Source organism: Salarias fasciatus, chromosome 3 (genome assembly GCF_902148845.1).
Source record: "Salarias fasciatus chromosome 3, fSalaFa1.1, whole genome shotgun sequence".
NCBI lineage: Eukaryota > Metazoa > Chordata > Actinopteri > Blenniiformes > Blenniidae > Salarias > Salarias fasciatus.
In genome coordinates this window covers 11,043,557-11,058,021 of record NC_043747.1, presented here as the reverse complement: position 1 = coordinate 11,058,021, position 14,465 = coordinate 11,043,557, and positions in this window count along the sequence as shown.

The window sequence follows — 14,465 nt, the reverse complement described above, 5'->3', positions numbered from 1 at the left end:
TTTTGTTTTTGCAAATTCTCTTGAAGGAAAGATTGAATTTGAGCCACGTTTGGAGATGATTATGACTTCCTCCACTAACTAAATGTTGATCAATGATGAGTGAAACTCGCAGAGAAAGCACTGGAGGGGAACAGTCCATGATTACTCTGCATTTCCATCACTTTGTATAAGCTCAGGAAATGATCCACCGGTCTTGCCAAAATCTCAAATCATGCAAACGAGTGCATACTAGGATCTGGTTTGAGATTTTAGGTGAAAGCAGAGGGTGGCAGACAAAATAAAGAAATAGGAAGCACATAGAAATCTTTTTTTTCTCGTAAAGATGTAGATCATTAACGCAATCAGACAGACCAGAGAACCACTGACCTGAGTCTGATCAGATAAAGCTTCACAAACGAGGAGTTTCCTCTACCTATCTCCAGAGTCCCCTCACGGCCTGGCTCCCCGGAGACAATAGGCATGCTGTTTAAGATGAATGCAAATAGAAATGGTCATTCGCGGTGGAGGGACACAAAATGCTCTTTGGACTGTCGGTGATGCAGAAACACAAGCTTCCACACCCCAATGAAGATCATTGTTTTCCTGTTCGGCGTCTCATCAAATCAAACACTAAATAATAAAAATGACCCCAATAGAAAATATTGAGCCACTTGATGCTGGAGGAGCGATAAGTTGAGCAGAGGGGGGAAAAAAACAAGCTGTACGTCACATGTCACACATACAAATAGCTCTCAGCGGGAGACGGATGAGTCATTTGATGAGCTCTGGTTGCCTGGGAGGCCATATGTTGATTAGCATGCTGGGGATTTATGGAAATGTTCAACATGAGAGACAGCGGCTCCTCAACTTCGTCTCATCATCATCTAACCATGAATAAACACAATGAACGTGCGGAGAGCTCCTTTATGCCGAAGCGATGTGAGGCATTTTCAACGGCCGGCTGGAGAGTTGCTTCACTTCAGATTAATAAACCTGCCGGTTCAGATGTGCCATGGTAACAAAAAGCCCTGGCATGGAGTTTAAACTATAGAAGGTGAAGTGAAAGAAGGGGAGGATCACCACAGCGAAGGAAAGCTGGAACACAGTGTGCAGCATTAATCCACCACCCTCTAACTCTGCTCAGGAATATGTATTTTTCCATCACAGGTTGCTTTTGATGTGACATATTTGCAGCTGCTGTTTGGTTTCTGTGCTTTTTTAAAAGAGATTTAATTAAAAAAATTTAAAAAAAAGTCAGAATATTTTGCACAATAATCAACATAGAACCCTCAGAAATCGTATTTCTTTCTAAGTCAAAAACCTAAACTGTGAACATAGAAACACATGCAATTCTTATGCTCTGCTGGAGTGTGTGTGTGTGTGTGTGTTTTCCCTTGAGCGGATTAAAATAGGGAAGTTCTTGTTTCCCATCACAAGACCGGCTCATTTATCGGAGGGCAGAAGAAAGGAGGCCGGCACAGAGAGAGGAAGTTCTCCCAAAACAAATCAGCTCCGAGGCTGCTTCAGCGGCGGAGAGGGGAAGGAAGGACAAGGGGAGACGGGAGAAAAGGGGAAAGAACAAATCAAAAAGCAGAGAATGAAAGAGAAGGAGAGGGAGCAGAAAGAGAAGAGAGAAGCCTGGACTGCATGTGAATGTGCCTATTGAGAGGGATGAGTCAGTGGAAACAATGAAAATGCAGAGTCACTGCACCCCATTCACTCACATCTTCATTTGACCTCTTTTAAAATCTTCACAAAGGAGGGAAAAATGAAAGCTAATAGTTTTTTTTTTTCTTTAATCACATTCCTGTTGAGGCAGATTTGATAGCTGCAAGTTTGGCGTAAAGACAGCAACATTGTGAGTTTTCTTTCTGTGAGGTGAGACTGAACTTCAAAAATGATCAGGAAACCTACAGCTGCAAAAAAGTATCACCGTCTCATGTTGTTTCCACATGGCGACATTGACTCCGCGGCAGAAATTAAAGTCTGCTCTCTAATCACCAGCAGCACTAAGTGCAGGCCGGCAGCTCGGAGCTGCAGACCCCATTATAAACAGCCGGCCGGCTGAGAGCAGGAACGACAAACAAGACAAAGCAAGCGCTTCACACAGACAGCTCTGCCCTGCCTTGTTAAACCGTCACCATTTACTGCTTTTTTTTCTCTCCTCTTTACTGTGATTAAACACAAAAAGGCCCATTATTACTCCCAAATATAATAGTAATTATTACACCCTTTTTTAAATTCGCATTTATGGTATGGTGCTCCTCAGGTTCAGGACAGACTGTGTTGCGCTGTCTGTGTTGAATTTTGGACGCTCAGCTGAAAAATAGCAGCGATATTATGACGGAAGTTCAATTTCTCACGATTATTAAAGCTAGGGTTGGCGATTTGAATGAAATACATTTTTTTAAATACTGGTTAAAATGATCTTTATGACCCGATGGGAAACAATTCATAGCGTGTTCTTAAAGTAGTTTGGAAAATATCCGCTATCTACAGCAGGAGTAAAACGGGAAAAACAGCAACCAATCGTCTTGACGGGACACCTTTTTTTAAACCAATCAAATCCCTTCGCCGTTCGACCTGCCCCCTGCGCGTACATGTCAATGGCGTGCACTGACCCTGATTCAGTGCGCGCGTAGAAGGACGGAGCGTCGTTGCAGAATGGCGGAGAAGAATTTTTGGGGCTTTACTTACCGGTGAGTGCACCATACTTGGCATAGTTCAAATAAAGAAAAACAAAGAAACGAAGCGCTGAGGACAGGTTACGCCAGGAACGCACTGGACGCGGAAGTGCTGCGCGCACCGCGCGCGCGCGCGCGCGGAACGTCTCTGCGTCTCCGCTCCCAACGGAGCTCCTCCAATGGGGTGGGAGCTGGGCGGAGCCTTGGGAGATGCTACATTCGTGCTACATGCTAGTTTTCCAAGATCGCCAACCCTAGCTTCAAGTATCCATCCTATTCACAGATGTTTGGAAGATAAATTATTTCCTAGTTTTCTCACAGGTTATTTATTAGACCAACTTTAATCCGTCATGTTTGTGCACGACCCAGTCACGAAAAGAGAAATTGTACCTGCTGTGGGGCATAAACTCTATGAAGCCTTGTCAGTCAATCCACAGCAACACTGCCCCCTGTGACGAAAAGTGGAATTACACAAATAAAAACTAACCTTTTTCACTGAAGAGAAAATGAGTGTTTTATCACACTTTTAGCATAATAAGCATATTAAATAAGCTTGTATATTCCCAGGTGTTCAGGAGTTAATGAATGTAGCTTTAATGAATGGCTGAACACCAAACTGGGTTACGCTGTGTTTACATCTTGTCGCTTTCACAGAGATTTTTTTTTTACACTTAAATATTACCTCCAGATTTAGTCTGTTGAGTGAATTTTCAGACTGCAGTCTAATGAGTCAGGTGAGGGTGAGTGGAGCGGCTCGGGGCGCCGCCGACACGCCTCACTCTCATCTAAATATGGCCGCTCGCTGCACACGGTCGTGACTCCTCTGCACAGTTTGCTAATTGCCTCTCATGTTTGATTGCTGCTGTGATGAGTAACGACTGAATAAACCAAAGGGTTTTTTTTTTTTTTTTTTATAAAAATAGAATTATTTTTGGTAGCGTAATCACGAAAAAGGCTCGTCACATGTGACATTTCACTACGGCGTGTGACAAATACCGACATGAAAATGAGCACCGCCGCAGGGTTTCTATTCCATTACGGGCAACCTGCAGGAAGTCAGTGCCTGAGATCTCTTCCTCTTGTCTGCCTGTTTGGTGGAAATTATTTCAAATGGATATTCTGCAATTTCAGAGGGAGAGACAAAGAAGTGATGCTTGAGTAGGTTTCCTCAGCTTGTTGCTTGTATTCTTCTGATTTTTTGTTTTTCTTTGAGGAATTTTGGCTAAATTCATTGTGAAATAACAATACACTCACTGAGACAAGATGGTTGGTATTTCTTTCACTCGGTGTTGGGTGGCTTTAGTAATTTCATTATCAAATTACAACAACAGCTTGATCATTCAAAATTTTGCTTACTTTTTAAAAAAAAGCCATTCCCTTGAAGTTAGACAGAGGTAATAGGAACATCAAGAAAAGAAAAAAAAAAAAAAAAAACGATGAAGCCATTTGAATGTCTCTTTAGTTGCTGGAAAAGTTCAGAAACTGTTACGCATCCATGTTCTCATTTAAAAAAAGGAAAGAAAAAAATACTTTCAAAGCCTTTCAAACTTAATAAAACCTTAAAACTAATCTGACACAGCATATTCTGTAACAATTTTAGCAATTCTGACTCATTTAACTGTCTCACTTTTTTCCATTTTGCCTTTTTTTGAAGTACTTTTACCTTTTTCATGAGTACTTTTTTATCATTTTAGCCATTAATCTGAGTTATTTCAGCTTTTCTATTTGTTGGTTTGTAACCGTTTTAGCCATTTAAAGTCTTTTGAATACTCTTTTGATTTAATTTTTCGTCAACTTTAGATACTTGAGCTTCTCATTTATTGAGACATTCGATCTGTTTTACCTCTTGAGTTCAGTATGCAAACAGAATGAATACAAAATAAAATGTGTATTTCACTCACCATTTTTCTGAAACCTTCCTGACGTTACTTGAACAACAGCTCAACTCCATTTTCCTGCCGTTTCTTCATCACACCATCACCGCAAAACCTTTTTAGCTGCAGGTACAATTACAACCGATAATTTTGGCCTGAGAGGCTCGTCACTTTAGGTGCTGCACAGAAACCAGCACAGGTATTGATCACGGCTCATTATTCCCAACACAGAATGGCTTCTCTGAGCTGCAGCAGTGAGAGAAATATTGAACATTGATTTTACTTGTTGGCTTAAAAAGGAACGACTAGATGAATTAGTGCAAAGCTCAATATGGTTGGTATAGTACTGCTTCTGGGGATTTTGTTGAAATGAGTCAATATGAGGGAAATGTGGAGAACTGGCACAATGGTGAAAGTATGAACAACATTTAATAACAGTGTTCGTATTCAGACTTTTGATGGATCAGCAACTCTAAAAATAAAGTTACATGCCCTTTGTTAAAGTGCTTTTTTGCTGCATGTTGACAGTACATCTCATTTATTCTGTGGCTGCTTTTTATGGCGTTCAACTAATATACCTTTAGCTGGAGATAATGAGTGAATTCGGCCCACACGGGGCTTTAAATTAGACCCTGTTGACATGATGTTTTCAAGTGAAAATGTGAAACTCTCCTTGTATTTTAAGGGTTCATTTACACAACAAAGGTGCTTGGAGCCACTGGAAAAAATGGCTCCCAAGGTGGAACTTTTCGAAGACACTTTTTGAGTCTGTTTCCATGAAAACGCAACTTTTGCGAATCACCACCACGGCAAATGAAATTTCCATAGTTAAAAGTTCTTCTGCACAGTCATTTTCATGGCAAAAACAACCAAAACCTCCAACTTTTACAGCATGTCTGCCGATTACTCATAAACAGACGTCGTTTTCAAAACGTTGTCGTGTAAACGCAAAAGTTTTCTAAAGTGAAAACGCAAAAATATTGAGTTTTCCCTTGAAACGTTGTGTAAAACAGGGCCTGATCATCACCAGTGTCTTTGGTTGTGGTGCCATTTTGTTGACCAGGTTAGCATCCGGCTATAATGGACAAATAGTTCTCTTTCTGAAGTTGGCAAAGAGTTAAAAATAAAGCTTTTTAAAAGATGATTGGTTTTCCATTTGCCAGGTGGCGACAAACATGATTCATCGTGATGAATCATTATCTTTCTATGCAAATGCTTCACGCGTAGACAGGCTGCGGTGCACATGTTCTGCGCACTGGACGCATCTGACGGGGATAATCATGTTTTCATTCGTCTCTCCGGTAGTATAAACACACTCATGGCCGCAGCATGTGTGGTCTGACCTTGTTTTCCAGGTCATCATATATGTTACGTTATGCTCCCGCATCGCATTCATTATAAAAGGAAGCTTTGAAAAAAAAAAAAAAAAGAAAGAAAGAAAACAGGCTCTGGCCTTGTGATTCAACAACCATCTGCTTCAATCTCCTGATTGCTGGCATGCAGACTGTAAACAGGGTAAACCCGGTGACCCAGCCTGCAACATGTGCATTTTCCCAGGTTCGCAGACTCGCACGGCTCGCGCACAAACGCCGGCGCGCACACACTCGTCCTACACACGCCAACTGTTCGGTCTGAGGCTCGCTCGCTCGCTCGCTCGGTCTGTCAGGTTTTTTTTCGGTTACTTAGCAACGTCTCATCCTGCAGTCATCAGCCAGCTGTCAAAGAGTCTCTTCATACTGACATTTCTTGACAGAGACTAAACAGTCTCACAGTGCAGAGATGAACACACACACACACACACACACACGGAAGAGTCGGGAATTAACTTGCTGCTCTGGGTGCGGATGCTCTAAAATATTCATCAAATGAGCAGCACGGGCCCCCGAAGTGTCCCTCGCAGGGTGTGTTCCTTCTCTGGCCCTTAACTATGTTCACATTTTATGCACCGACTCGCAGGACACTCCTGGTGAATACAGATGCTGCTGTGGGTGACGTGCCGCCGCGTGACCATTTCTCTGCTGTGCAGTTAGAGTGTGAGTCAGGGGAATCACAAAAACAACGACGACAATAACAATTAAAAGACAGAAAAAAGAAAAAAAAAAAAGCGTGCATCTTGAAGCAGCTGGAAATGCTGGAAGCGCACCGCCAGAAGTGCTGAAATGCCTGCGTCGACAAAAACACGCACTGCAACAGTAAACATGACGTCTGGCAGCTGCTCACCTCGGCAGCGATGCCGACTTCTTATTGACGCCAACGTGCAGATGGAATCTGTAAAACGTACTGAAACATTGCTTTTCTTCTATTAGAAATAAAAAAAAGAAACAGCTTTGGAATTCAAGAATAGATAGAAAATACACATTTTCTGATTACATTTAGCATAGAGTTGTAAAAACAACATCTACATTATGTACTTTGCGTGTTTAAAATAAAGACATGTAAAAAATACAATGTGTCGCTATGTGTGGTTTCATTGTAAGATATTCTCATGTAAAGATTCCATCAAAAATGGCGGAAAACAAACAAAAAAAATTGATCAATTTGAAATACTTCATTTAATAATACCTACATCTGTGCAGGTATTATCACATAAACACTGAATGGGTTACCAGTTACTTAACAATATAAAGTAATTAATGCTTTGACTTTTTTTTATTTTAGAATAAATACATTTTTTTATTTGAGTAACATTCTAACAACAGCTTTAATGAAGTGCCAGTATCTGCATTTGATTCTTGCAGTTCACTACATTTACGAGCATTCTTTTCATATTTTATATTCTAATTCTCACATTTTGAGCTTATAGAAAAGCTTTTTAACAAAAATTGCCACGCACAGCCTCTCGTCATTATTACCTCGGGGGCATTTGTTAATTATTCCTCGAAAATCAAAGAGAATAGTCAGAATCACCCACTGACTGTAGCGGAGCCAGAGTGGGGGCAAGGGGGCGGTCGCACCAGGGCCCACAAGGTCATAGGGCCCCGTTTCATGTGATGTGTTCACATTTACTCGTAAATAAATTATTATAATAAAATGTGCAGTGTGTGCGAGAAGATATACGCATATGAGTGTGGGCTCCAATTTGCCAATTGTTACATTATGACTGTCCATGAATGCATCAGAGCTGTAAGCCAGCGCTGATTGGCTGTGCGGCATGAACAAGTTTTTTCTTTGCACTTGATCTGAACTCTTTGGAGGGAAGTTCAACAGTATGCTAAACACCATGCTAGCCGCTAGCGGTACTACCCAAAACCTAACATCAGAGCCATTGGTGAGTCAGTGAAACCTTCAAAAATATTATCTTTATCAGAATGCCGTGGTCTTAAACACCTGGCTATTTGAACGTGCCTTGTGTTGCTCTCAACTATAAGAGACCGCAGACTCTATTTTTTTTTCGAATATACGTGAATTCCAAAAGATATAGATAGCTGTGTCTATATCTATCTGAAAAGATTGTGTAATTTTAGACCAGCTGTGTTAATTTTATATTTAAGCTGTATCAAAGATGGTACAGATTTAGCCAGTGAGTTTTTATCTGAGTTTTCAGCACCATGGACAGCGGATACTCTGAGATTGACACCTGTCAGGCTGCATTTGTGTGTGTGTGTGTGTGTGTGTGTGTGTGTGTGTGTGTGTGTGTGTGTGTGTTCGTGCGTATGTGTATTTGTTCTTTAGAACAAGTTTGTGAACTGGTTTGTGACTTTATTCTGCTTTCTGAGGCATATAGGTTTGCTTGGCTCAATAAAAGTGAGCATTAGTGTGTTGTTTGATGGTAGCATGAGGGATTGTTTGAATGGTAAAATTACTATCATAAGGGCCCGTCGAGAATGCTCCTCCCCCTCTGTACTGAGACCCACGCTCCGCCTCTGCCCACTGATCAATGTCTTCCTCTCTACTCCCAGTATTATTCCTGCCCACCTGTTACTTACCAAACAGTCCTTCCTGTTTTCTTGACTTCTAATTTATTCTGTCATCTTTCAGATTGTCTATTGTGAACCCGTCCCATCTCCCCGTCACCCTCTGCCCCCTGCGCTCGCCGGCCGTCTTCATGATGCTGCTTCTTGTCACAGTCCAATTCATTAAATACTACTTATTTTCTCCAACAGAGGCTGATGAAATGGTTCTTTTGTTCTTGTGAGCAGAAAACCCTGAAAAGGAGAGCGAGGGTCTTGCGTTGCACCTTTTCACCCCTGACCGCTCGTATTCCCTTAATGTTCCTATCAGAGGCTGTTTCTGAGGTGAATGAACAGGCTGAAGCTCACAGGAGGTTTTTCAAATGAGCTTTTCTGTATTATATAATAGATTTCGAGGTTTTCTCTGATTACTTCATTATGGCTGCCTACGTACTTCATGGGGATGGGTTTGATGACCCCTGGATTATGAATACGGCCATTTACTGGTTTCTGCCAGCTTGTTATGAGTTATATTTTTCATAATGCAGGAATAAAAGCTCCCTGATCAGCCTCACATGTACACACTCTCACCTCTGTTGGTTTCACCGGTCTTTTGATTTATTAGACCTGAAGTTTCAATAAATATTTCTTACATCTAGACATGTCTGGTTCTTTCATTTTGTAGTCATAAGCTGACAAAGGTCCTGCTGTGGTTCTCGTTGTTTGGGGGAAGGTTTGCTCTCTGGAAATGTATCTGTAGACTCCAGACCGGATTATTGTTGGCAGAAGGCCGTCAGTCTCGGCGCCTGCTGCTCCTGCCACGAACTGCACTGAGTCCCGCGCATCCTGTTGAATCTTGCATGAAGTGGAGCGGCACGCAGCCTCCGTTCACAGCTGAACGCCGCCCTGGAAGACAGGTGAAGTTTGACAGCCACTCAAAGTGTCTCGCTTCAAAAAACAGGCTGCGATTTCTGAACCGTGAAAGATTTACTCACACACTCTGCCTTTTCTCCCCTCCCTTCCTCTCGCATCCATCTGAAAATGTCAAGGCTTTTCCTGCTAATATTATTAAATTACTCACGAAGCCCTGCTTGTGCTTTGTGTTTCTGTGCTCAGTGCCATCTCACCACTTCACCTAAAAAGATGTACGTTCTACGTGTATCTTGGAGCGTTTGCTGTCCATTTAAGTCCGTCCGAGCAAATTAACATAACTGCGACAACACCAACGTACTTTTCCTCAATCTGCTCGCTGGTGCGTCCCTCTTAAACTCCGGTCGTGTTTGTGTCAGCGGAGCAGAGAGTGTCGGCGCTGCGGGGAGACGCTTAGCAGCATTCGCGCCAGCATACGGGCCGTGGGTGTGGGACACGGCGAAGCAGCGGGTACCAGGGCCAGACCGGTCCTGGTGGGAGGTGGCAAGAGTGTGTGTGGAGGGTTGTGACGGGAGTTTAAAGTGGAAGATTACTCAGATCTGATGAATTATTGCCGAGAGGAGTTCTGTATTAAATATGTTGAAGCTGAATTCTGCCCCGCTGCAGCGTGTTGACTCAGAGAACGATCGCGGGCTTGTGTGTGCGTGTGTGTGAACGCCAATGATGAAGTGTGTTAAATCTCTTATCTTTGTTATTTTCATTAAATCAAAGTCAGATATCTCCGTAAGAGGAATATTCTGTTTTTATTACAGAACTGTTTGCCAACATTTGTTCATAACTGAGTTGCTTATCTGAGTTTGTTACTTGTTACTATAAAGTTGCAGAGCTGCTGTCTCTCCAATGGTAGTTAGTCTCACTAGAATCCATGTTCCAAATGTTTACCAACTCACTATCTTTGGGGCCTCATTCACGCAATGATAGTTTCCCGTGAAAACAGAAAACGTTGATGAAAATGCAACTTTTTAAAAAGGGCCCCCACGGTGGAACTTCTCAAAACCGCTACAACTTTGTCAGAATAAAAATTGGTCATCTGTCCACTCAAATGTCCATATACTAGCTCTATTAAAGTCAAAGCATATTGTTGTTTGTGTGCATGTGCGCTTGTGGTTTCACTACAAAAACAGCATCTCTGCTGTTTCCTTGTAAACTGACATCGCTCTCAAAAATTTTCGAAGTAAATGTGAAGCTTTTCTGAAACGAAAATGCAAAAATTCTGTGTTTCCACTTGAAATGCCGCGTAAACAGGGCTGAAATGAAGATCTGCAGACACACGTCACCTCTCAGCTCCAGATCATAGAGCATCTTCCTCCAGCTTCACTGATGTACTTTCAGTAAAGCTGCTTGTAAAGCAAAGCCAGATGCTTGAAATACTTTTCATACTTAATTCCGAGCAAAGGAGCCAATAACTGTAATCAGGGGCCATTTTCCAGTCACATTTCATTGTATGTTCTTCATCACAAATGCATATGTGCCTATTTTCTGATGATTGCATTGCCCATTATTCACTCCCTGTAGTTCTTACTCACACAGGCAAGCTTTCAGCTTTTCTTTTCCATTGCCATAAGCTTTTTCACTGCGCGTTTCTTCATTGCTTTGTCTCTCTGTGACTTTCCCGCTCTGTTCCTCGCTCTCTCACCTAATTTCCTCTTTTCCCATTATACCTCTCGCCACTCTCCCTCCATGCGGTCTCCGGGCGACAGAGCCTTTAGATCTCATTAGCGTCCCGACTCAAGACGTGTCACATTTTCACCCTCTGCCAAAGCGGCGGAGGAGGTGACGTACAGTTACGGGGAGCGGCGAGAGGCACTGCAGGAGCATCTCGTGTCCAACCTGAACCCTTTCACTTTATTACTGCAGAGGGACAAGGAGGTACAGACTGTACCGGCGATTATCTCCACTCAAGAGCTGGGAGATTTTACCAGGTTAAGGGTCTACTTCTCTCTGATCAATACTTAATACTAAATATACTATTAACTTCTGTTTTATCTGAGTTCAGAAATGTTAAATCGTCCAGAAATATATTGTCCTCAATGAATCCCAACCACCAACAGCTGCTCTGTGCTAATCACTACACCTGTCAGCGGTCATAATGTTAAGGCTGATTAGTGTGTATATAGCCCAGAAAACACACACACGCACACACACACACAAAAAAAGCATCAGCTTGAATTTGAATGGACATAATTGCTTCAGTCTCGTCTCATCAAATCCTCTTTATGTGTCACATTTGTGGGTTGTTTTCTTTTTTTTTTTCTTGCCCAACGAAACAGGCTGTTTGAATCAGGCTCCCAGTCTCCACAGCAACAGCACACGCACAGTTTCAGGACCTCGAGACGAGCCACGGGGACACTTGTTAGCACCACTCGGCCTGCCCGGGAACATCTGAAAAGAAGATGAGGGAGGGACGACAGAGGAGAGACGGTGGAGGGACGGAGGGAGCGCTGACTGAGGCGACTGCCAGAGGGGGGAGCTGTTCACCTCGGTGGCGCAACAGTTTGGAAGACATGGGCAGACTGAAGTCTGACCAATTTAAAACAAACAGGAGTGAAATAGAAGGAAAGAAGAAAAAAGCAAATATAGAAAGTATTTCATTAAAATCAATTCACTACACACATAGAAAGAATAGTGCAAGCACAGGAGATAAAATACTCTCATGACAAGCCGACAAGGTGCACGAAGTGTCGCTCAGTCAAACATTCTGAAGAGTTTCATCCGAGAGAGACCGTGGCGGTGAGGGAAGGAGGTTGCAGGATCTGACATTTTGCATCTGAGGCCACATTGACAGGCTTCACACAGAGACACGAGCGCAGCTTTTATGTTCCGCCTCTGATCTGTCATCGGGGAGAACGGGGGAGCTTAATGAGACTTCACTGCTGCCGAGGGCCGGCGTTTCCACTTACAGACAAGTGACTAACTGCAGGAATATGCTGCTGTAATTTTAATCTGTTTCATCCTTACGCACACCGACGTGCATCCATCAGTCAAAACATTATGACCACCTGTCGAAAACATGAACTTTGCAATGAATCTTTCAGAAGATCCTCTAAGTCCACCAGTATGTTAGCAATTTCAGGATCTCTAATATTGAGTTTTCAAAACCTTGACAGAACCGTAGCTTGATCTGAGGACTCTTATTGTCATGACGTCCGGCTGCCCCACATCCTCCTCTGACTTCTAAATGCAGACAGACAGCGAGCGACCCACCATGCAGGCCGGACAGGAGGGGCAGGAGGGGGGAGGCCGATCACATTACACCCTGTTAATAATAGTCACAGTCTCTCCTTTCTCATTGTAGACTAATCGCTGACATGATCTCATACTTTCTCTTCTGCTACGACTGTCTGTCGTTTTCCATTTTGTTTCTCTGAACACATTCAGATACACTCCACTTGGACACCTGACCGGTGTGCAGGAATAAGACACAACTGACCAGCAGCCATCCACAGCGGCACACTTTGTATTTACCTCCATCTACAGTCAAACTCATAAAACTGTCATGAGTCCTAAGAAACTGTGCATAACAGGACAAAATTTATTGCACCCAAACAATAATAATGTCCAAAGAATTAGGGACATTTGTTTAAATTTCAGATGAACCAACAGGTTCTTGATGCTTTAGATATGTGCAGAAACAAGAAACAACAAGAATAATAGTTGAAACAGTGTTTATTTAAAGCCAAAGCAATAACCTGATGTTTATATTCTTTTAAAAATTAAAATGTATTGTTTTCATTCTGATATTCCTCTAAAGTACTGGTCCATCACCTTAACTTCCTGGACAAAAAAAAAAAAAAACCCAGAAAAAATTGCTTTATATTTGTTTTTGTCAGGTATAAATAAAATTTGACAGCCACAAAGACGACAAAGTCTCGGACGGCCTCTCATTCATATCCTTAAAAAAACACTTCATCCAAGTTTTGATCGCTGGATGCAGGAGCATTTCCCAGCTGACAATAGATGATTGACAGGATACACCTCGGACATGTCCATCACAGTAAAACACACAATGACACACAACTCTGTGCAAGTTACAGTTTCCAACCTAACAAATAAATATGTCTCTTAGCGGTGGCAGAAAGACTAGCTCGCTGGATCTAAGCAATCCTTGCCCAGGAAATACATTAAAGTTTAATGTATATTATGCTGTTTTTATTCATCACTTCTGAAAACACTTCTGTTGTTTATCGTTGCGTCTGTTTCTGTGAAGGAGGTGTTAACCAGTTCAGCCTTCAGGCTAAACGCTGCTGTTATTGTGATAAGAGGCACTTTGTGAACGATCTCATCGGCTTTCTTTTGTGCTTGATTTCACTCACGGGTGTCATTCTGACTGAATTAAACAATCAATTGCACGAGTGTGCAATTCAGCTTGCTTTATGCAGGATCTTAATCAATCAAATCCCTTGTTGGGATCATGGGAACATTTCCATCTCCTGTCGGAGAGACCCAGTGTATTCGCCTTGAAGTTTCCAAACTTTTGTGCAAAACCTGTCGCATTTCCTTGAGTTATAAATGAGTACTTTCAATAATATCAACAGCAAAATTTTAAAGAAAAGCTTGAGGAATCAGACATAATGATCTTTGACTTGGAAAGGAGTCAAAGCAGCAACAAACTGCGTATTTCACCATCTAGCAGACATATACTGTTGGACTTGTGGACACCATCTTGCCCGGTGTGTTCGTCCCGCGGAGCCCTTATTTTTAGCGAGAGTCTGGCTCCTCTGCAAAACTTAATATGGGAATGGCATCTTTGGAGCTCTTCTTTCTGCCTGCTCTCATCGTACATCCATCTATACCTTCGGTCCTTGAAGACACTGAGCTGGTATCCGGAGCTCTCCAAACACCCAACACAACCACTGTCCCTTTTCATAGCCATGGCGACAAACAGCTGAGGCAAGGCTCCTCCCTTGCCTCCGCCCATTTTCTATTTTTCTGACCGCCGCTCAGGGCTGCACCCACCCGCCCCCCCACCGCCGTCGATATTACTTTTTTGGCAGCCTTCACGAGTCGTCGAGGCGTGCGATCGGTGTTGTGACTCCCGGATTTGTGTCCTGAGAGGGTCCCGCCCCCTTCGCCTTTGGCCGGTGGCGTCAGCACGACCACGTGCGGCG